This window comes from Pholcus phalangioides, unplaced genomic scaffold (assembly GCF_987345545.1).
Source record: "Pholcus phalangioides strain wild (caught in Gottingen) unplaced genomic scaffold, Ppha-v1.0 ptg000010l_1, whole genome shotgun sequence".
Taxonomy (NCBI): Eukaryota; Metazoa; Arthropoda; class Arachnida; order Araneae; family Pholcidae; genus Pholcus; species Pholcus phalangioides.
This window is the reverse complement of record NW_028301603.1, coordinates 11,188,552-11,213,307: the sequence shown is the minus strand read 5'-3', so window position 1 is coordinate 11,213,307 and position 24,756 is coordinate 11,188,552. Positions and strand designations below refer to the sequence as shown.

At 38.1% G+C, this 24,756-nt stretch overlaps 1 protein-coding gene across 1 annotated transcript in view; it reads right to left on the bottom strand.

Annotated features, from left to right (window-relative positions):
* Positions 1-17,933, bottom strand: part of ERR (estrogen-related receptor) — a 64,672-nt gene extending 46,739 nt beyond the window's left edge. The window contains exon 1 of the mRNA XM_089237606.1: positions 17,618-17,933. The gene's annotated coding sequence lies outside the window, so the exon portion shown is untranslated. The remainder of the gene's footprint in view (positions 1-17,617) is intronic.
* Positions 17,934-24,756: the final 6,823 nt, after the last annotated feature.

The window sequence follows — 24,756 nt, the reverse complement described above, 5'->3', positions numbered from 1 at the left end:
AACCCTTTTCTCCACTTCGCACCCCTTTGGATAATGCGTTTTTTATTTATGAAATTTAGTTTTTGCAATTAATTACATTAACCATCTATTAATCAATTTTTATTAATTTTTGTACAAATCATTTTTTTTTTTTTTGGCATGGTTGATAGTCAATTTTGGGTTTTTTAAGCATTAACTCTCTAAAAAAAATTTATTAAACAATTTCTCTCGGGATTTCGAAGTAAAAGATCCAATGAATTATTCCAAACTTATTGATTCCAGCCAAAACAGCAACAAACAATGTTTGACACTTGATTGAATTTTTTGACATTTTTTCCTAAGTAATGCTCACGATAGTATCCGAGATGAAGTGGCATCATGCTAATAACACGAGGTACGAATGTAAACAAACTGCACAATATTTTGAGTATTAATGATATTTTTTCCTCATTTAAAATGGAAAGCACGTTCCATCGCTAACTAAAAAAAAAACACTTTTGCAACGTGAATTTTGCGCAAAAAAAATTTCTGCAAATGAAATTTAAAAAATTCAGGTGTCAAAATTATCGGTATGATACATATTTTCTACAGAATTACAAAAAAATACAATTTTCCCCATATCAGCTCAACTTTCCGGAATAATCAATCAAAGCGTTATAATTTTTTTTCCATCTCACACCCGCGATTAAGAACATCCTGCACTAGAATATAATATTTTTTGGTTGGAAAAGAAAGCAATAACCCCCCTTCCAATTAGTTTCTGAGATTTTCCAAGTACTGAAATACAGTCCACAGACCCCCCCCCTTCCCCTACAACCACTTACGAACCTATTTAAAACCTTCGGGGGTTACACGGTCTACCTTTGATGAAAACTATGATTCTGAAATTATCGACTGATTTTCTATGACTTCCGTTTTGATTGGATTTGATCCCCAAACACCACATGAAACAGTAATGTCCGACCAGCGTGCCGTTTAAAATGAAAAAATACGTTTATTGTGCAAATACATAATCTGAGGAGGCCACAACAAGCTAATCTCCCAACAAGGTGGCTGGGGGGGGGGGGGGGAAGATGAAGCTGAGTAGTGTCACTTCAATTATAGACACTACTCCAACCTATATAACGCCCGTTGTGGTGAACGTATTTCATTGAAGCTATAAATTATTTGGACCACGGAGAAAAAGATACTGCGATAAAAATGCTCCACTTTTTCACCTGGTGGTTAATTGAACTCTTTTTTTTTTTTTTTTTTATTACATCTTTCTTTTCCCAAGGTTGGTATGTCTTATATACAGTCGAATACCGTTATAACGAACTCCAAGAGACCGGAGAAATCCCTTCGTTATAACGAAATTTCGTTATAAAGGAATTTCAGTTTGTTTGCATTGTTCCTATTTATACTTATTTGAGGGATTAGAAAAGTGTTCGTTAAAACGATATTTTCGCTATAACGGTATTCGTTAAAACGAGATTCGACTGTATATCAAGTTTCATCAAAATACTTCCATCATAGAACGGACGCGACGTACGTCTGAGTAGTGTCAGTATGACGAAAGACGTCACTTTCCCTTGTTAATACGACAGATACGGAAAACTGCCTGAGTGAGGAGTTGTCGGTGTTTCAGGAAAGAAAAATTCATCTTTGCCCTCACGGGTACACGAACCCGTCTCTGGTTTGCCGGACGAGTGCTCTACCAACTAAGCTATTAAGACAGAATTTCCCCTCCTTGGAGCGTACGCATATGCTGAATGGTTCCGTGCAAAGGACGGTGGAGACATTCTGCTAATAGCTGGCAGATATCTCCTCACTCAGCCAGTTTTCCGTATCTGTCGTATTAAGAAAGGAGAGTGACGTGTTTCGTCATATACCGCCATGTGGTGGCCCTGATGTCATCTGCGAGCTATTAGCAGAATGTTGCCACCGTCCATTGCACGGAGCCATTCAGCATATACATACGCTCCAAGGAGGGGAAATTCTATCGGTCTTCATAGCTTAGTTGGTAGAGCACTCGTATAGCAAACGAGAGACAAGGGTTTGTGTCCCCGTGAGGGCAGAGATGAATTTTCCTTTCCTGAAAAACATCATATCTCCTCACTCAGCCAGTTTTCCTTACCTGCCGTAGTGTCAGTATATTTACAACCACCCAGTATAACAACACACATTTTTTTTTTTCATCTGAAGCATTTCGAATATCTATATATTTCTAGGTGTGCCGCAGAATCTTATGACATAAAACGTTAAAAGTCAGTGTTTATATGGAGACAAAACTTTTTTATTTCGGAATTCCGAGAAATCGCTCTATTTTTCGCTATTATATTTGAGAAATTCTCCGAGTTTTCTGGAAGCGAGTCACGAGAAATTGCTCTACCGCTTGTTCTTTATGTAAGAGTTTTTCCTGTTTACTTTGGCTCAGTTAAAAAAAAAATGTTTTATTTATCTATTTACTTTTTCTTAGAGCTTTCTCAAAATTAGAAGAAGTCTGGCATCACCGAAGAAATTGTGCAGGGCAATTTTTCTTTCGGCTCAGTCAACGACCGTTCAAACTATAAACAAAAGCCACATCTTGAAGTCAAGTTTATTGAAATTACACAACAATCGATCGGCAATTAAGACGCTGATGCAATAGCTAAGTTTTCTTTGTGATGATAGTAAATCATGATGTAGTAAATTATGATAGTATTATGATGTATAGCAAGTTTTCTTTTTTGAATAACCTTATTTGTATCTTATATCAGCGGTTCTCAAACTGTCTCCCGCAGTTCCCTTGCCAACATGTGTCCGCGGCTCCCCAGAATAGTCTGCCACAGAAAGGCTAAGAAGATAGAAACAGGAACGCATAGATATAACCAAACACTTCGAAAAACACTGTCTTATATTCTTGAGCTATAAAAATCGAATACCTATCAAAATCGATGTTAAATTTTTTTCTAAATAATATTCAAAATGAAAATCTTCAAAATCCTTAACAGTCATTTTTCGCCGTTAAGCAGAGATTTTTCAAACACCGCTGCCAACAACCCCTACCTTCAGATGTAGATCTGAACAATCGTGTAGTGCAATGATAATAGTTCCTAAACAGTGCACCAGACAACAATAAACTCTCGCTTGAACAATTTCCAATGAAGTTATCTACGACTTCCGGAAAAACTATTTCGGTGCCGGCTGTTCGGAATAGGTGTGCTGACAGTTTCTTTCATTTCTATTCAATAGTGAAAATTTAAATGGCTTAATTTATTCATTTTTTTTTTTTTTTACACAAAGTGCGAGGATTTCGGTTTCACAAAGCCAGACATTCGTACGAATCTTGTATTGAAGCCAACGGTCCCACTAAATGAAGGTGCATACAGAAGTTAAACGAGCATAAAACAAATTTCCTTTGTTTTCTGAACACCCCCTTTCCCCTTATAGCTAAAGTCTAGAGACTAGGACTAATCTAGGAGTACAGTCCCTGAAAACCGGGTCAGGAATATATATATTGAATTACTTTGCATTCCTACACAACCACCACCAAATACACGCACACACATTGTCAAGAACTGAATTCAATTTCAATACATTTGTCAATATCTTCATGGTGATGATGGACAACGGTATAGACAACACCCATGAAAAAATTTACAACGTTTCGATACTGCAAAGCACCAGTAAAAAACCTATGTACATGTTTTAACCAGGCATTTTGTATCTATAACTCGCGAGCACAGTAGTGCTCACTGAACCACCTTAGAGTGCCCAATACGTACATTCCATTTCCTATTCCCACTCTCGGAGATCGACTCTTGAATTAAACATAACATTCAGGTTTCATTTCAGAATTAGCATTGTGCTTATCCGAGTTTGTAGATGTATCGGAGATTTTGATGGTTGGCTCCAATTGTCTAAAAAGACAATGAATTAAATGCGGGAAAGTGCAAAAGATTAAATTTGATCGAGTAGAAGAACGCTGACATTATCATTGAAAAACAACATACAAGACGCAGTAGAAAATTAAATGAATATGTAAAGACACTGTGTTCAATGAAAAACTTCAAGGTGGTCAAAGCTTTTGAATTCTATTTTCCAAGATCTCAAGCGTGTTCAAGTCTAGTATGAATTATTATTAGCGGGACTCTTTGTATACAGCAGATTTCTATAGATCCTTTATGTACCCGCGCCGAGCGGGTACCTAAACCAGAAAAATAAGTTCTCTAACCATTCGGCCATCAACTTGTGTGATGAGAAAGGAAAAAAATATGTCAAATTATAAAGTAAGAACGCCACTAAAGACAATAGCTGTCAATCTAAAATACAGAATGCCACTCAACAGGTTTTTTTTCCATCTTCCCCTTTCACATTTTCCAACTGCACCGTAAGCAATACACACTTGTGGGGGGGAAAAATTCTCTTGGCCAAACGATTAATTCCTCCTTTCTGTGAGAAAGATAAAGACTGCCAACTTACTTTCGGTATGGAGCTTTTCCCCTCCCACCAATATAATAAAAAAAGAAGTAAAACTCTCAGCAGCCTTGCCAAGAGCTACAATAACGGTGCCTATAGTTGAGAGACTTTCTGGGAGATAAGGTGCCATCCTCTGATCATTCGAAAATAACTTTTAAAGACGCTTGTGTGTTAATTTTTTTTTTTTATTATTATTTATTTAATGCTAACAGCGTACAAAGGCCAAGCACTTGGGAGAGAAGGGGAGGGAAAAAAAACAATATACTATATTTTTGAATATAGGTTCGTACTTAGGCCTTGGAAAAAATCTATTTTCGACAGAATCCACCTGCAAGTCTCTCCCGAGATCGATCAAGAGCTCCGAGCATGTTTTATTTATAAACACTTCCAGTTATGATCATGTTCTACTAGACGAGTTTGGGTAAATGAACGCTCTGTGGGAGAGAAAGGAAAGAAAATCCCGGCACTCGGAGTATTTGGAACCGGAACCATTTACATTTCTGGTACAATAATAACAGAGAAATCTTCATAGCATGGAACACCACTTTCTGTAGCAATTTCTTAAATTCTTTTTTATACCTCATATTTGTGTGTTTCATCTTAAAATGAATTTACCCGATAAATTACATAAAGAATTTTTTCAAATAGAATTTTAAGAAATCACAACAGACAAATTGCACAAAATGATTAATTTTAAATTAAATCACAAATTATTTTAAAAAAAATTTATGACCTTTTCTTTTCTTGAATTAAATTACAATGACATTAAATTACTTTCTGATTTAATTTCAACCTACAGGGTCCTAAAATTTGGGATTTGACAAATCCCAGGCGCCAGCTCGTCATGGCAACTAGAAAACTACAATGGAATATCGTTTTAACGAATACTGTTATAGCGAAAATCTCGTTTTAACGAACACTTTTCTAATCCTCTAAATAAGTTTACATAAGAACAATGGAAAAACCTGAAATTCCTTTATAACGAAGTGAATTATCGGGTCTCTCGCAGTTCGTTATAACGGGATGTGACTGTAGCAGTGGCTCCGAAAATTTTCTGCAAGTGATTACTAAATTACAGTAACAAGATTGAACAAAATTTTCTGATTTCATTGCAGTGTATGTGTCTGTCTTTCAACATAAGAAGAGACCATTAAGCAGAAAAATCGAAAAAAAATTATTTAAGACTTTTTCATGAGGAAAAATCATATTCGGCTCCTCGGAAACTACACTGGCGCCTAAATATTTTTTTTGATTTGTCAAGCCCTGCCCCAAACTTGATTATTTAACTTAAAAAATGTAATTAATAAGCATTTATAAAATGTAGGCTAGGTGATTACTTTTAAAGCTAAACTACTCAACAGTTTTTCACAAGTATATATTCTGGTTTGTGTGACACGCCTTTGACAGGGTTTTGCCTCTCAGAGTAATAATCATTTTTTATTTATTTTTCGGAAACATATATGTAATTAAGCTTTTAAAACGGTTATAATTATCAAAAAAAAGGTAAAGAAAGTTATCTAGTCATTAATGTTTTAGGAGGAAAAAGGCAATCATATAGATGAAGGAAACACATATTTTCTGGATTTAATGCCAAGATGAACTTGGAAAGAAAAGTCAGAATTGTGTCTCCAGTGGTGTAGATCGTAGCATGCTTGCCCGGAATACAAGAGGGCCTGGGTTTGAGTCCCCGGCAGAAACCAGTTGACTTTTCTTTCGGAATTCACTTCCGCAGTAAATCCAGAAAATATGTTTCCTTGGTATATTGGGCTCAGAAAAAGCCGTCCATCCATCTCCCTCAATCATACAAATGAATTATCACAAACTTGGACTTCATCCAAATTCAGAATTCCCAGACTTTTTACATTTGTAACCACCCCCCCCCCCCCAGAATGAAATAAGCATTTCGATGTTGCCAAAAAGTTAAAAAAAAAAGACAAACCTGATTCAAATGCAAGACCAATGTACCTTTGTGTATGTTTGAGAATCAGATTATCATTTTGAATATCTCATGAATCCTTTCTCTATTTTAAATCACACAATTTCAGTGCCCTAAGCTGCAGTGACATTATTTGGGAATCACTGTCCTAATTACTTCTGTTGATATATTTGTCCACCCAAAATATCTCTCATTTAAATTTAGTAATCACATACTTCAATCATGTGACCAAATATTTCCCAAGCACTGACCATAACCATTTGTAATGATAAAATAATTGTTCACTGGTAAAAACCCATAAATAATTACAACTCAAATTAATTTGAACAGGGAAAATTAATACTAAATGTAGAACTTCTCAGCAATGGATGACCAAGGGACCAAAAATTTTGTATGCTAATGCATGGCCGTAACTAGAATTTTTGTTATCCCTACAACTATAAAATTTGATGATTTTTTATAATCACCTAAAATTGCTGACCAGTGCAGTTGCCCCCCCCCCCTCCTCTTAGGTCCAGCACCGTGCTAATGAGGAGCGTCTGTTAATAAAATAGTAAAATACATTGAGTACCATGGCCGCAATTCAAAAAAATGTCTGCTAATGGGAGTACCCATTGTAGGAGGTTCCACCGTAGAATGATAGGCTTTCTTGTGTTACTCATGAAAGGACAGTAAAAATGAATGTTGATCAAGAAACATAGTTTTTAAATATTCTTTTACTATTCTCAAATTGTTGGGCAATTTTATAAAGCAGTCCATTCGAGAGAAAAATTTTTTTTTTTTTTCACTTTTACAGTAAATTTATTAATAGTGGAAATGTTCCCTTTTTGAAAATAAGATCAACTTTTACAGAAAATTTACAATTTTCAATTGTAATTCATAACTTTTAAATCTTTTCAGCGTATGGGCTTATAACTGCAAGCCACCTCGTTGGGCATTTTGCCTGTTGTGGCCTTGTATTTGTATAATCAACAAATTAAATTGGTTTTCATAATTGAAATGCAAAACATCAAAATGTGCTATTTTTTAGATAGAAGCCTAGAGAAGAATTTGTCTGATTCTAAATACAACCAATGGATTTCATGCAAATCGGAAAAGGGAAAGTAATTTTGGAGGAAAGGAATTAGAAATTTTTAAGTGTATTTTTTTCAATCATCATTCACCAGACAAAGAAATCTACATACATAAAACTGATTTTCTGTATGTGTGTGTCTGTTTTCTATACAAATCTATAATTTTAAATCTATCATCGCCAAATTTTGTGTACATATACCAAATGGGACTTGACTTGAACGATAGGCTACTAAAAAGTTTGTCAGAGATGGGCAAATGCATGAAATGGGTAAAAACTGTTGAGCAACAAGGATTCACAACTCGACAATAACTTTTGGAATGTTTACTTTGGTTACTGTGGTTCTCAAATAATGCATTTCAGACATGCATATGCCTTTACAATGGTTTGTCACTTATTTAATTCTGCCAATAATTAAAGAAAACCCGGGCAATGCTGGGTATTATAGCTAGTAATTAATCATATTCATTTAAAATGTACATTTATTGACAAGTTCAACAAAAAAAAAAAAAAATCACCATGATGTATGGGTATTTCGGAAACGTCTTAAGAAATATTTTTATTTTAAATCTTTTACCACTAGTAAACTGGGCTTGAAAAATTCCAGGTGGCCATGAGGCCTGCCCAGAAAAACCCGGACAGGTATTTCTATAGGCCCACCTACAAAAACCTGTCAGGTTTTTGCTCAAAAGTGGGCATTTGCTAAAATCACTTGTTAGCATATAAAATCCCACTTACATTTATCATTAGCAAAACAACTTTACCTTTTAATTTTAAGTCTTAGTTATTTTTTAAAATAGAAATTAATGTTATATAGCTTAATGTGATTTCTTTGCACGGAAGAATAAATTGTCACTGTATACAAAGTACAGGCCCACCTACATTGATAGAAAATGGGTTTTGCTAGAAAGTGGGTTTAGCTGAAAATCGTATGTTAGCGCACAAATCTCACTTATTTATAGTCTTTAGCAAAACGACAAAACCTTTTTTAGCCTTAATTTTTTTATAACCTATATAGAAATTAATTGAAAATCCTATGAGCCTATTCACATAATAATCATCCGCATCACCTTGTTGGATAAGCTCAGAATGATTGCCTCAGAAATCAATGTTAAAAGTGCATATTTCACAGTGGAAATATAGGAATTTGGAGTTTTACCCCACATCATTAATTTTAAAAACTGAATTCTTTGTTTTCAAATTCTTGAATATACATGGAGATAAGCTGAAAAAATTATTTCTAAAAATATATGCTCTGGACCTACTTATGAGTTGAATAGCCATGCAATAACATTGATCTCAACTTTATCTTTCACCAAGTATGAAAATAAAAAACATTATGTTTTTATTACTTTTTAATATTTAACTATCGATCCCTGTTGTGATTCATAAGAGATTCTAATTGATATTCATAAGATTTTAAAAAATTCATAGCTAGCCTATAAATTACATTGAAGAAATTTTGCATCTTTAATTGAAGCATTTTTTTGACTCAAAAGCAGAGATGGGTAGGAGATCAATACTACCCTGGAATTTAAAAAAGCTTTTGCAATATCGATTGTGAAAAAAGAATTTGTTCAATTCTACATTTCATACATCCCCCCCCCCCAAAATTAATAGAATGAGCATCTGAGGGAGTTGGCATCAGTATGGTTTGTATTTCCCTCAAGCCTTTTGCTTAAGAAACATGTCATGTTACACGAAAAGCCTATGTGATATAACAACTGATGTAACAATAATCACCTATACAACAATATTACTCCCGGATTCTGGTGCACTTTTGAGTCTTAATATATTCCATCTGTAACAGTATATAAGTTCCACCGGTCCCTTTACTATTTTTTTTCACTGCATTTTATGCCAATTGAATACAATTTCTTTGCATGAGGGAAGCAAATTTTATTCTTTAACATATACAGTCGATTCCACTTATAATGTTCCCATTTAGAGAACATTTTCCTGCTTAATATAACTTATTTTCATGTTCCCATGACTCCAACAAATTCTCATTAACACTTCCAGTTTATAGCATTTTCCTAATTATGTGTTTTTCACAATTGTTTTTTTAAAAATTTTATAAGTGGTATCCACTGTATAAAGTACAAGCCCACCCACAAAAACGCACTGGGTTTTTTAGCTAAAAATTGTTTGTTAGACTGCAAACTCCCCCCCACCATAGTCTTTAGCAAAACAATCTTTCTAAAGAAATTAGTAAATAAATTACTGGCTGAATACAAAGATTTTTTGGCATGAGAGAAGAGACAATGTTGCCATAATATATGCAAAGTACAGAAAAGTTCAGAAACGTTGTAAACAAATGAAGATTTGGCATTATAAAAGTAGCTCAATCTCACTAATACTTATTTGATATCAAAATTTACTTAGCATGATATTAAAATATTAATTACAAAGTATATACATCTAATTATATGTATACAAACTAGTTTTATATTTATTATTTGATATGTACATTGACATGTAACATTGCAAACAGCATATTCACAAAAACCCGGGTTTTTTTGCCAACCCTATTGGCAACGCACCCAAAAGCAACCTGAATGGCATATTCAGTCAGTCTTGCTTAAATGAAAAACAAAATCCACAATTCCAGCACACAATATCTAATCAAGTGGGGAAACCCATGAATTGCTATTTTATACCATTAATATAAATTGATAGTTAATGAAAAACCAGTAGTGTAATTTTGCAACAAAAAAATTAAGTTCACATCAAGAAGAAATGAAAATATAAATCTAAAATTATTTCGCCACTGTTTATAAAAAAACCCCAATCTCTCTCTCTCTCTCTCCCCCCCCCCCCCACACACACACACCATGTTTTCATATTGAAGAATAGTTGTATGAGCTCATTTTTTCAATGTTACTTGTCATCTGAAGGTATTCAGATTGGATGTATGAAAGGAGGAGGGTAGTCACTCTCACACACACTGCAAATTAAAATATATAGGCTGTAACTTTTATTTCCTTATTTATTTGCACATAGAAACAATGTCACACGATCTTCGTTTTGCTTATTTATCATCTTTAAGAATTAAAATGAGAAAAATTTCTTCAAAATTAAATTAACTTTCTCTTTTTTTTCAGCAACAGTCCCCTTTTAAATAATGTTTGAAAATGCCCTCTGGGTTGTGCTCAATGAGAACTGGATTCCCTGTTTTCTGAACACAAATTTATCACAACGTTATTGTCCACTGAACTGATTCTCCAATGTCCATGTAATCAGTTTCCATATACAATGTCTCAAACATTCTATTATTCCTTTGCTTACATCTAAATAAACATCCCTTCAACTTTAAAAAAAGAAAACTTTTTTGAAAACTTTTCGCAATTTCCTCTACTTTTTAACACGATCACGGAACCTTTGATACGCTTTAATCATAAAATCATTCCAGTTCAACTTGATCTAGACATTGCCAAAGCTACGTTTTTTTCCATTCTCTTTCTGAGTTTCTATTTCTTTAGATATTCTTCCAGTTTACCAGAATTTTTTTTTTAATGATTGACATGAGAAATATTTTCCACTCGTTTACAATATTTCAGTTTACCTTTTTCTGTTTTTATTACATATAACATAAAAGTGGCCAATGCCTTTATGACATTATTCAGTGGAATTATTATTTGACCTGGCAGTTAGGAATATGGACCGGAAATTCCTTGGAATATGGACTAGGTCGCCATTTCGGTTAGTAAGTCAGTCATTACTCTAATGAACAGGGAACTTTAATATTGCCTCTATGGGATCAATATCAGTTCCAGTAGGTTTCATTACTAAAAGTTTGTATGTGTGATATTCATTTATCCATTACCCAAATAAGCAGGGCGAACTGTAGTTAACCCTAGAATATTAACTCTACGTGTCAGAGGCATAGAGGCAGTTAACATGCAGTCTTTATCAGCCGCCGCTGTGAGGTTGTGTGGGCATCGTGCTGGACTCTCGTCCCGAGGATCCAGGTTCGAACCCTGTTGACGGCACAGTGGTGGTCGGCTGAAGTTGGTTTTCTGCGGTTTTCCAGCTTCAAGGCACGACTGTGAGCCGATCTCCCATTTGAAAATGTCTCTCTGCAGAGAGCAGGCAGGCCTACAACACGGTACTCACTAAACATGAAAATTCAAGCATTTCCATCCTTGCTTCAGAAAATGGAAGCCAGATGGCAGCATGAACACGAAACAAGCGCAACTCAACAACATAAATATGTTAGGGCCAAGCATACACTCAGAACACGCATTCCGGCATGTGTCGATTCGTTAGAAATTCCGAAAAGGAATGTGTACGAGGTACATGTTCGGTTAAGTAGTAGTCTTCATCAGCTTTTTTTTAGTCAGTATTCTAAGGTTAAGGAGATCTTGCGCTTTACCATCAAAAATGTTTCCACAATGAGCAGCTTTGTTCTACAAAAATCTCCAAGTTGACTGAAAATGTTTCCACAATAATATTTTCCTACATAAACTGTTCTGTGGAGTATGCCACAGTTTTCAGTCCTGAAGCAGAATGTTTTGCATTGTTCTGTAATGAGCCCCTGGCTGACTGGAAATGTTCTACAGTAAAAATTTCGGTGATAGTGTCTTCCGCACCCTTCTTAAAATTCTTCCACATTGTTCTGTGATGTACGTCACAGGTTTCTGTATATGATGCTTTGTGGTTTTCATCATATTCTGATCCGAGGCATTAACACTTTTTTCCTCAAAGAAAACTATGACCTGCAGTTTTGTGTTCAAATCCATGACTTGGCTCTAATGACCATCTTTAAGCTAAATGAAATGCTAAAAAAATGGTATCTCTTAAATTGTGAATAATAATTCAGTGTCCCTCCCCTATTTTACTCCCGAACTAGCTTAAATGGAAATTATCAACATTTTTCTAACAAAAGTCATCGCTTTCATCATAAATGAAATGCTAAACAAGATTTTTCTAAATTTTCGATAGCAAAATCTGCTTCCATCTAAACCCAATCCCTTACATACAGAACCAGTTCAGATAGAATAATAAGTTCATCATCGTTTTTCCAAGAAGTAAAAGAATTCCCTAACAAAAAAAGGGGATCAGTATGACTTAATTTTTTCCCCATTCAAAGGTTTTTTTCTGAAAATAGACCAAATATGCCTTCTGTTTCCGCATTAGGCAGTTTCCATTTTAAAGAGATTTTCCATAAAAGTATTAATTATTCACTAGATCATAGTTTCCCAAACTTTTTGTTCCAACGCCTCCTTCTGCAGAAATATTTCTCTCATCACCCCCCCCCCCGACTCAAGCGAACCCATAAGATTCTATGTGTTATCCTTGTAGTTTCTATCGCCCCCCTGCCTGGACCATTCCATTGCCTACTTTCGGAAACACTGCATTAGACTATTTCTCTGCTCTGTTCAAGACAGGTTTCTGTCTCATACAGTGTCCATCTTAGACAGGTTTTGCTGTATTTTATCACACATTTGTTATGTTCATAGTCCTATTACAGCATTCGAAATCATTGGTGGTCCTCTGGTCCAACGCGAATGATTAAACAATTGGACCACAGAGAAAAAAATTGTGGCGGTCTGCGGGACCAGTAGTGGAAACTTTTGTCTCACCTCCTTCCACAATGATACATCAATCACGAAAGAATCTCCTATGTGAGAATCACAGATACAGCGAATGATTTACTGCAGTTCTAATTGATTTTTATGGCATTTTGCACCCTTTGGTGGTATATCTCACACACATTCTTCTAAGTAATACATGTAATATATTTAAAGTAATACTTGTAATATATGAATAACACTTGCAATATATTTAGGAGAAAATGAATTATTATTCAGAGCATCGTTTAGTGGACCAGTGGGTTCTTGCATTCACTGGTCGGTGGCCAGTGACTTTTATTATTTTAATTCTAATGCTGTAATATTGTTAATTTTGTGATGAAATTATTCTAAAGATGATTAAAGGGATAGTACTATAGCTTTCTTGGTTTCAAGCTCAAAAACATTCATGATATTACAGAAATAACAATAATGTCCCTCTTATGCCAGAAACATGAATGCATCATGAATGTGTCACTTTTTGGGTTTATCGACTAGTTGGATCTCTTATCAGGTCAGTAGCCAAAAATTTCATTCGAAGAGGGACCAGACCCTTAAAGTCTCCCCTTCCTGCTATGCCTTGAAGTTTTGCCTGAAATGCAAATGTTTAACTCCCTATTGGAAAGCATGTTACAAAGCATTTTGGGTAAATTACACTCATAGAGTAACATCATGGTAGAGTAAACATCAAACGCAAACGTCATTCCCAGAGTTTTGAAAATTTGTACATTCATGCTTCTAGCATATGGGGGGGGGGGGGACGATAGTGTACCACAATTTTTATTAGAATTTATTGCAGAAGGACCCCTAAAGCAGAATATGCCATAAACTGTGATGCAAATTGCAGAACAATCTCAAAGAATTTTAAGGGAAGCATAGGAAACACTATTGAGGAAAATTTTACTGCAGAACATTTCAAATCGGCTGAGGGCTCAATGGAGAACATTCTCCTTTGAGGCAGTCAAAAAAAGCCTTATTTTTGGACCTTTTCCTTCGGGTAGAAAAATGTTTTGGCGCCTAAAAATTTGTGTATGTGAGTGTGTATCTAGTCTTGGGCACAAGTTTTTAGTGATGTTATCTGGTTAGGGATGTCGTTATCTGGGTCTGATTTTTCATTCGAATCCATATACTCTTATATATGTGGAATTTTTTGTTGAAAAATTTGTTCCTCAATTGTGGGGACAGCTTATTGACACGGGTCAGTTTTTAATGAGAAAATATCTATCCCAACTTTAGCAAATCATATAACTACATTTCCTAAGCAGGGCTAGCTCAAAGCTCTGCACTGTCATTGAACTGCTTCACACAGCATCACTAATCAGTATAGTGGTTTTCGTAGCTATGTTCAAACCCCATAGAACCGATGATGTTGAAACTAAAGCAAAAACATGGTTTGCTTTGATCCCCGATTGGACTAATGTCAATTTTACAATCTGTAAATGTGAGCATCACCAAGTCTTTTAACGATTATTTGAGGAGTTTATGGACCGAATGGATGAGTTCTGAAGAAAAACAACAAAAAGCAGTGCTTTAAAGAAACCTGACAATGGCCTAGTGTGCCAGTGGGTTCACGAGGCATGGAACAATTGTGTTTCTACCGAAATTACCATCAAATCCTTTAAAAAAGTGTTGTATTAGTAACGCGATGGACAGAACCGAGGACGACATCTTTGAAAGCGATGGATGGGGATGACAGCACAATCAAAGATGAAAACAAAGGTGCTACACCATATTGATGCCTTGGTTTTTTTTTTTAAAAGTAGAGCTTGGGGAATCAGAAGAAATAGATTAGAAGTTTAAATCATTTTTCATTCTAACTTTTATTGCATGGAAATATACAAATTCTTTTTCCCTTAAACTGCGCTGGTTTTTAGAGGTCGGCTCATACATGAGTATATACGGCACTAATATTAAGTTAGTTGTATGCATTTGTTATTAAATTAGAATCAAACTTTCAAATCTCTTCGCAGACCGTTGGTCAAAAAACACTGGTGTAGATCAAAATATATTAGGAAGTTTCACAGCATACATCGATTATTGTTGATTGAATCCTCTGATTACATCAATTTGTAGTTTACTTCACTCTTGTTCAAATAAAAACAGAGTAAACATTTTTAACAGCCGAAAGATATTTATGGTTCATCCCGATTAAAACATTGAATTTTTTTTTTTTTTTAAACAGATGTAAATTGGTTCTGTTTGCACATTTTTCATTTTACCCCACTTCCCGCCCAAGAAGACAAGCGTCAGCTGTTTCATCCACTACTGGGAGGGTGTGAAATGGAAGCACCAGCCATATAAACGACAATGTTGCTATCCTATTACATCGTGATTGGTTATACTGAAAATCAATGAGATTGGTACATTCTAGATCGGATAAATTCAATTCCAAATTCTATCATATACAAGACAAGATTATTGAGCAATTATCTACATATAAGGATAATGATACGATCACAGACTGATTAACTGTGGACGATGTTACGATCACAATATTTATTCTTCCTCTCATTGCGTATATATGAAATATTATTGTTTGTTATTTTCACATAAAGCAATGAACTTCCGTATACACCCATCCTCCCGAGAACGTTTTGATATCTCTCTAAGATGGTAAGCAGGATGTGTACGGTCCTTCAATGTCCAATTTCAGCCCACCAGTATCAATGGCAGTCGGCTAAAGTTGGTTTTCTGAGATTCCCAACTTTGAGGCATGAGTGCGAGCTGATCTCCCCCATTGCAAAGTCTCACCACAGAGAGTTACCATGCCTACAAATGGTAAAATATTCAATCACCACACTTCATTTCTGAAATATTGATGGCAGCAGTGAAAAACCAGACAACACTATATAGGTACTCTGACTCTGTTAGGTATACACCACACACTCACACTTCCGGCACAACTCACTAGCTAGTAAGTTGCCCATGGCGATAGACATGAGTTGTGCTCTGGTTGAAAGAAAGAAATATTTTTTATTGAAACAATACATCCACCCAGCAATTCACAATTAACCCTAAAATAAAAACTGCATGTTACCTATATTACCTACTACGTTTCGGAGACGTTGAGTTAGTATTCTAGGGTTAATTAGAGTAGAGTTTTGTCTATGTGTGATGCAAGTCTGCATCACAATGACCCAGGTTTGAAGCCCAGCGTCACCACAGTGGTGCTCAGCTGAAGTTGATTTTCTGTGTGTGGTTCCCAACTTCAAAATGTGAATGGGAGATCACCCCTCCCCAACGGTAAAATTATTCAATCATTACTCATCACTCAGTTAGAAAAACTGATGGCATAACTACACATAACAAGCATTACACAGAAACAAACTTCACGTTAGGTTCATAACACATACAAACACAGCCTCAAGCACAGTGCCAGATCTTCTTCTACCTATATCTCTTCATAGAGACACAGCAGTGGGCCATGATCAGTGTGATGAAAAAAAATGTTTTTCGACCATGTACTTACTGTGTATCAGGGTTTAAGCTATGGTTGCATTTTTTGCAAAATGCAAAAGAAAATCGTAGAATGTGAAAGAAGTAATAGCACTTTCGCAAAAATGCATACAGGAGGTACGAAACGAGTAGACATCCAACCATCAATCATTATATTAGCATTGTAGCATTTTGCTAAAGGTTCCCCCCCCCCCATTTTCGCTTTTCTGTGAAAGTAATTTTTTATCCAGCTTAAACCCTGCTGTGATATCCGTATACATGTTATGGTAAAAGTCCAAAGACTGGTAAAACGAGAGTTGGTAAAAGCCTGAAATATATAGCCCTATACTTTCATTTTGAACTTTTACCAGGTATACTCAATGATAAATAGTACTTATCATTAAGTATAATTGTTTAGCATAAAGAACTAATGAGTTAAAGGTGGTTGGTTAATTTGATAGTTAATTAATTATCTTTCAGTGGCAGGAACGAAACACATTTTTAATAAGTTCATAATGTGTTAATCGCTTCATTGAAAACACGCTTTGACTTGATAAAAGTCTGAAACAAAAATGTTTATAAACGTATTTTGAGCTTCCTGGTAAAACATAGGTCTTACCAGTAAAACCTAGGTTTTCCCCCAGTCTTCGAGTTTTCACCATAACCTATACACAGGACACCACGGAGGGTTAAATTGATTTACTAATGGCCATATAATCAGCTTCTCAAGTAAATCTATACACAATAATAACGAGGGACTTGGAAAATATCTCAACTGAAACACCACTTTCTTTTCACATTAATACAAATTGCACCTTCTATACAACGACGCTCAAGAGCCTGTGTGGAAAGTACCTTTATAACGGAATTGATCGTTATATACGGATTATACGCAGTACGGGAAGTACGCCGGGTCCGGTGAGTAATATCGTTATACACACACGCGATTACCGTTTCCATTGGAGCTTTAATGTTTTGTTAAAGGAAGGGGATTAGCGAAAAAATATCGGCTAGTACACATTAGTTAGGGGGAAAAAAATTATCAAATATAATTATAATAATTATACATAATAAATAATCCAGTATATAACAAATTTGATTGTTTGAATGAGAAAAGTAAAATAAAAAAACAATTTTTTTCCCCCTCTCTTTAAAGTAAAAAAAAAACAACTAATTTCTTACCGGCATCGTAAACAAAAACGCATGGATCGACCCCCGATTGTACGTCACTTTAAAGTCCACTCCATTATCGAAACACAACAAACAATGCCAGAGAAAGAGAAAGCCAACAATATAAAGTCAACAATAATCTCCGGTGGGACAGCAATTAAAATTTAAAAAAAGAAAAAAAGGAAAAAGAAAGCTCAACAGAGAATACTACTACATACAACACAGAGAGAGAAACCACTGACCCACTTCTACGACCATTGAAGAAAAAATTAACAATTGCTCGTCTTCTTCTTCTTCCTCACTTCTCTCTCTGTCTCTCGGCAACACTGGGTATAGGAACGAGCCGTTTCTGTAGCGTGTGCGATCCAGCGACTGACGAATCAGAAGCTGGATATTGAAGAACGGTTTCTTTCTGGTGAATATGAGCTGTAGAATGATTGGACAATTTTACAACAATCTGATCTCTATATTATTGGCATAATTGAGATTTTTCAAAAGAAAAACATATTTGCAAACAGTTAAATATGAATATAACGGATGTCAGATCACCTGATTTTTAGTTGTTAGAAAGAAATATTGATTTTCAAACTACAGCCTAAAGCAGGACTGCGCTATATATGACTGACCATATGTACCATATTTTACGGGACATATTCCTAATTTTTCCGTGTTTTTGGCGCTCCCGTATGCGTACTCAGGCACAAGGATGGGATTGATTGGGCTCCAGCGCTGGGGCCGGGACGATTCTCGTTATTTTTTAGTTTTTTTTCACGCTATTAATTAATTATGGAGAGACATGAAAAGTCTGGCTTTCGGGCCTGCCAAAGTCTGGGGGAGGAGACCTTGCATATGTGAGTTCATGCCCCGTCCCCTCTCCTGTAGCAGAACCCCTAGGCAGTGCCATCTTAAGGCATGGGTCTACCCGGGCTGGGGCTTCAAGAGAAAGGGGGCTTGACAAAAATGAGATCTGGTTGAAATTTGAAATTTTCAAGAATTTGCCTGGTAGGGCCTCAGAAAAATCACTTTTAGCCCGGTTGTCCATGATGCTCTTAAGACAGCCCTGCTCCTAGGCTGCGATCTTTAGTAGGCACCCAGGTTAGACTTTTCATGGGCCCTTATATAATGAATTTATAGGGTGAAAAACAATAAGCATTCTCTCGGATGCCGGTCAACCCCACCCTTAGGGCCGAATTGGCCATTAAGCAAAATAAGCACGTGCTTAGGGCATCCTGATAAAAAGGGCACCACAAAAAATGATCAAATTGTACATATATTTTTTTAAATGCATATTTTTCCCCCAGGATCCACCATCCGGTAAAAAAAATACTGAAATTTTGGGAGCATTTTATTGTATAGTTGAAGATCTTTATCAAAAAGTTGACAGGACCCCTCAACCAAGGGAGTAGGGACAACACCACACTAAATATATTGTATTTCACGCACACTAAATATAAATATTTATAGTTTAGTGTTAGTAGGGGGTGCTCCTGGCGCTGGACCTACTGAGGGCGCTGATTTCATTCTTTTTCCGTTAAAAATTACGGGAAAGGGGTGCCAAAATGGATGCAGCCGCCCCCCCCCCCCCCCCCGCAAGCGACAGAGTGAATTTTCATTTTTAGTTGCGGCACTGAGGGTGCCAGAAAAACAGAAAAACAAAGTTGAATGTGAGCAAGTACGTTAATGCTCAGTTTTTGGATGGAGATTTCACTCAATTTCCATGATTTGAGCCCAGAGTCGTCTCAACACCATCATAGGCCCCCGGGCCAAACAAATTTTTCTGAGAGTCCCCTCCCCTTTCTTTCCACAACCTCATGGTCACTCACATGCACGAAAACTGTCTTGGTCAGTCACATGCTCGAAAACTGTCTTGGTCACTCACATGCTGGAAAACTGTCTTGGTCACTCACATGCTTGCTCATTATTTTGGTCGCAAACACTCTAGGTCACTCTTTCAGCCATTCACTGACCTTGCTCTCTCTTGGTCTTTACTGTTTTGGTTACTTATGCTTGCAAATCCTCTAGGTAACTCGTTTGGCCACTCACTGACCTAAATCCTTGCTGTTTAGTATGGTTTGGCCACCTGTAATAAAAGTTTGCCACCCTTTTCCCAATTTGCTAATTTTCTTGACCACACTTTAGTGAAAATTTTCAGCCCCTCGGAACTTTCCGCCCTGGGTATACTTATAGCCCACTAAGCCCCGAGCTTAAAATTTTTGGGCCTAAATAAATATAAATTAACACACAAAAAAAAGTGTTTGTGATCCTAATTTTCCGCCTCTTGGAACTTGCCACATAGGGCTATAGCCCGCTGGTGACAGCAACAATGTTATTCAACAAATATATATCTTACAATGCTAACTGTAGTATTGAAACGTCTGTTGAAGATCATTCGAATTGCAGATTTCACTCCGGTAAGACGCGTGCGGTCTGGCCTCCAAGGAAAGGCTTCTCTCTTTGAGGTCTAACTTAGACTGAAGTAAGTATAACAGTTTCTTGGGCTTGCTTGTGGGGATTGACATGGTTAGAGAGCTTTGGAGGGATGTCCCAATGTTTTCGTTTGACATTTTTGTGGCTCGTTGTCCTCCCTTTTAGATGGGACTCAGCTCTGTGGATCAGCGCGGTACCGAGTTTCTTGACCTCCTGGCTGGTTGAGTCGAGAACCCTTTGTGTTCTCGAATATCTCTCGCATCATTGGAGGTCAGTTGCTCAGCCACTTACACTTAACAGCGTCGTGGCAATGGTAACACGGACTAGTGTCTTCTAGTCACTGTGCCAGGTGGTGCCGGGTTTTGAGGTGGTGGGTTTACTGATCCCAGAGCTGAGAGATCAAAATCATTTAATTCAAAACTATACGCAAATTCACATATTCAAAATACGGGATCCCGTAGCCGAGGCAGATTACACATCCGCTAAATGTACCGGATGACTTTTGATACTGTTTAGACCAGTGGTTATCAACGTTTGGAAGCCCTCGACCCGGTTGATTTTGTCTTGTGAGTGGAAAGCCCGGTCATACACATGACTGATGGAGATATAAACGGGAAAAAATAAAATGGTGAACCACTCATGCCCGGTTTAACTGATGCCGGGACCTGGCGCTAGAGCAACACTGGTTTAGATGGCCCTGTATGCAGTGCCGTCTTAAGGCATGGGCCCACCCGGACACGGCCCGGGGGCCTCACAAAAATGAGATCTGGTTGAAATTTTCAAGAATTTGCCTGGTGGAGTCTGAGAAATATCACTCGGCCCGGGGGCCCCATGATGCTCTTAAGACGGCCCTGCCTGTATGCAGTGTGTCCTGTAAGTCCTCATTCGGCCTTTATCCCAGGAATTCTTAACCTATGGGTAGCGACCAAACGGGGGGCTTTCGAGATGGATCGTTCAAATCCACATGTAGCCAGTGATTCTTGAGCTATGGGTCACGATCCGAATTTAATTCGCAGGGGCTTCCGAGATGGGTCGTACAAATCCACTTGCAGCCAGGCATTCTTGAGCTATGGGTCACGATCCGAATTTGATTCGCAGGGGTTTCCGAGATGGGTCGTACAAATCCATTTGCAGCCAGGGGTTCTTAAGCTATGGGTCACGATCCGAATTTGATTTGCAGGGGCTTCCGAGATGGGTCGTTCAAATCCACATGTAGCCAGTGATTCTTGAGCTATGGGTCACGATCCGAATTTGATTCGCAGGGGCTTCCGAGATGGGTCGTACAAATCCACTTGCAGCCAGACATTCTTCAGCTATGGGTCACGATCCGAATTTGATTCGCAGGGATTTCGAGATGGATCGTACAAATCCACTTGTAACCAGGGATTTTCGAGCTATGGGTCACGGCCCAAACTTGACTCGCAGGTGCTTCCTAAATGAGTCGTACAACTTCACTTATTGGGTTACTGGCTTCACTAATTTCGAAAAACAAACAGTCCCATAGTTCGTGAAGTTGATCTTGTTTTTGAGTCACGCCTGAAAAAGGTTAAGAACCCCCCCCCCCCCGCTTTATCTCATCAACCATTGGCTGTACAGGAATGGTCCAAATTTAAAAATGCTTAAAATGTGTTCAAAAATCACCCTGTACTACTTTTGAGTGAAAATACAGTGTGTCGTTCTGTAATAAAAATCTAAATTTTTATATGGACTCTGTCCTAAAACACCCAATTAGAGAGAAAGTTGTTGCCTTTTCTCTACTGAAGCTAAAAAATCATCACGTTACTAAGTGGAATATTCGCCTAGATATTTGAATTCAAAAAATCAACAAACGGGCTGTTAGTTGAATACACTCGTGAAGCTGGTCATCAAGCCTATCTATTTAAATGCTTACTCTCGAAAATTTTAATCTGATTTTATTTTCACGAGGCCCGCGATGTCGTCTTAAGACGTGGGCCAACCAGGGCCGTCTTAAGAGCATCGTGTGTGTGTGTGGACCTCAGGTCAAGTGATTTTTCCGAGTTCCTACATGGCGAAATCTCACGAATTTAGATCAGTTCTTATTTTTCGAGGCCCTCCTGGCACGGTGCCCGGGTAGACCCATGTGTTAAGATGGCACTGGGAGCAACCTGAACATGGGTGCTGGGGGGGGGGGGTCCGGAAAGTGCATAAATAGAAGGAACTTGTTCTTATTAAATGCAGCATTATGATTTAATAATTTAGGGAATAAGTAAGCGTGTGAATTGGTTGGCAGACACTTTCAGCTAGATAGTTGCCCCAAAAAATCACTTCACCTGGAGGGGGATCTCTGCACTTGAGACGTCTGGGCCGTGACAGTGCCGTCTTAAGGCATGGGTGCACCTTAGCACGGCCCGGGGGCCTCATAAAAGGGAGATTTGGTGGAAATTTTCGAGAATTTGCCTGGTAGGGCCTCAAAAATATCACTTGGCCCGGGGGACCTATGTTGCTGTTAAGACGGCCCTGGGCCGTGATCGGGTTGGCCGTTGCGTTAAGACGAAAAAGGGTTTCCTCCGTAACAAATCTGAAGTACCAGCGCTCAATTTAAATTCTTATATGTTGCATGGCCTACAGAAGGGTGAGGCGGTCAGGGCTCCAGCTTGGAGGGGAGTCTTACAGATTTTTTTTTTTTCGCACTATAAAAAATAAGAAAATCTGTCATTTGTGCCTGTGAGAGATCACAACCAATTGGACCCCGCTATAGAATGCGGAACGGGGGGGGGGGGGGACTTGGTTATATAAAAAAAAATTTTTACATCAGTGCCGTCTTAAGGAATGGGCCCCACCCGGGGACGGCACGGAGGCCTCATGAGATAAGGGGGCTTCACAAAAATGAGATTTGGTTGAAATTTTCAAGAATTTCCCGGGTAGGGCCTCAAAAAAATCACTTGGCCCGGGGGGCCCATGATGCTCTTAAGACGGCACTGACTTACGGGGCACTCCAATCCTCCTGTATTTTCATCCTTGCAATCAACTATTTATTATGTAAATTGACATGATCGGGAACACTTAAACAACCCCTAATGTTAGCTCGTGAAGTGTAAGCATGGGAGGCTCTAGCTCAGTGGTTCTCAACCGGGGGCCATATGGCCCCCTAGTGGTACTTAGATATTTCAAGGGGGCCACGGAAGAAAATGGAGAAATGGGTCATGACAGGTGATTTGGAGGGCTGCAGAGAGCTGAGAAGAAAAATTATGGTGTGAAGAAATAAAGTTTTTATATCAATCATTATACACTTACAGAATTTAACAAAACCACACATAAAACCAGGGCCGTCTTAGGGCATGCACCTATCCGGGGCCTCACCACCTACATTTCAGAGCAGGTTGCCTAGGATGGGGTTTTTCACAGGCCTCCGGCTACATTTTTCACGGACCCCTCCTCCATATTAAATTTATAGTGTGAAAAACGAAAAAATGATGCAAGCCATATTAGACCCCGGGCTGCAGCTCTGTCACTCCCACTCTTGTGAGGGGACATGCCCGGGGGTCTCATAAGTGACCCCAACTTATGATATTTTGCATAGTACAATAAATTTTGAAAATAAGTTGGAAATATGTAGGGTGTTTATTTCCAGCTAAGTATGGGACTACCATAGCATCACTTTGCCTAAGGCGCCCATGATGTTGAGACGGCCCCCGAATAGAACTCCGACTAGTGGGGAGCTCAATAAATCCTAGGCCAGTGGTCTGGAGGCCAATCTTATTTGCAAAATTTTCGTTCAGTATAAATTCACTGAAAAAATCAATTGAATACGTATAAAGGATTACCCCGAAAACTCTGGGTAAGACAGGGGAGCCGCGAGAAAAAAAATATGGTTCAAAGGGGGCCACGGGCAAAAAAAGGTTAAGAAACACTTCTCTAGCTCACCTGCTGCCCGGGTGCGAAACCTCATATGCCACCACCCCCCCTAAGATAACCCTAGTAGCAGAGCCGCAACTAGATGTTTGGTTTGCCGGGGGGGGGGGTGACATTTACGCATTTTGACACCGCTATAATGTTAAAGAGAAATTAATGAGTAAAATTTTCACTCCCCCTTCTGGTCTGGCGCCTGGGAAACCAAACCCGTCTGCTCCCGCTACCTGTGGGCGCGGTAGCCCAGGTCGATGAGATACTCGCCTAAAGTACCAAAAGATGTTTAGAGGTGTCGCGAGTTCAATACCCGGGGTTCGTCCTTGTCAGAAACTTTCCGAACGCAGGGGTACAACAGAAACGGCGACATGATCACAGAAGATTGCTACCGTAGGGAGTCTGACAGGGCCGCCACTAGATGCTTAATCACCCGGGGCAAGTGCGCATTTTGGCGCCTCCTTGTAATGTTGAAGGAGAGGTTTGATAATAAATTTTGCGACCGCCGTGGTCCAGCTCCCGGGGCACGAGAACCGCTTGCTCCCCCTAGTTGCGGCCCTGGAGTCTGACATCTAAGGGTTAGCGCACCAACCTCTCGATCAGTATAAAAAATGAGGCTGCCGTTCGGAATCGGCAATAAATTGTAGGTCCCGGTCTAATTAGCCCTCGTGTGCAGAAAATGACCGCGTTGTGACAAAAATGATGAGTTACCCGTTATTTGTGGAACGACATCTCGTGGTCCCTCCCCCTATTAATGCCTTGTTAGTAGACTGATAGGTTATGGTTCTCGTGGTCTTTCTGCTATGTACACATCTCCTGATAGGTAGGGTATGATTCTCGTGTAGGCCTACACCTTGTGG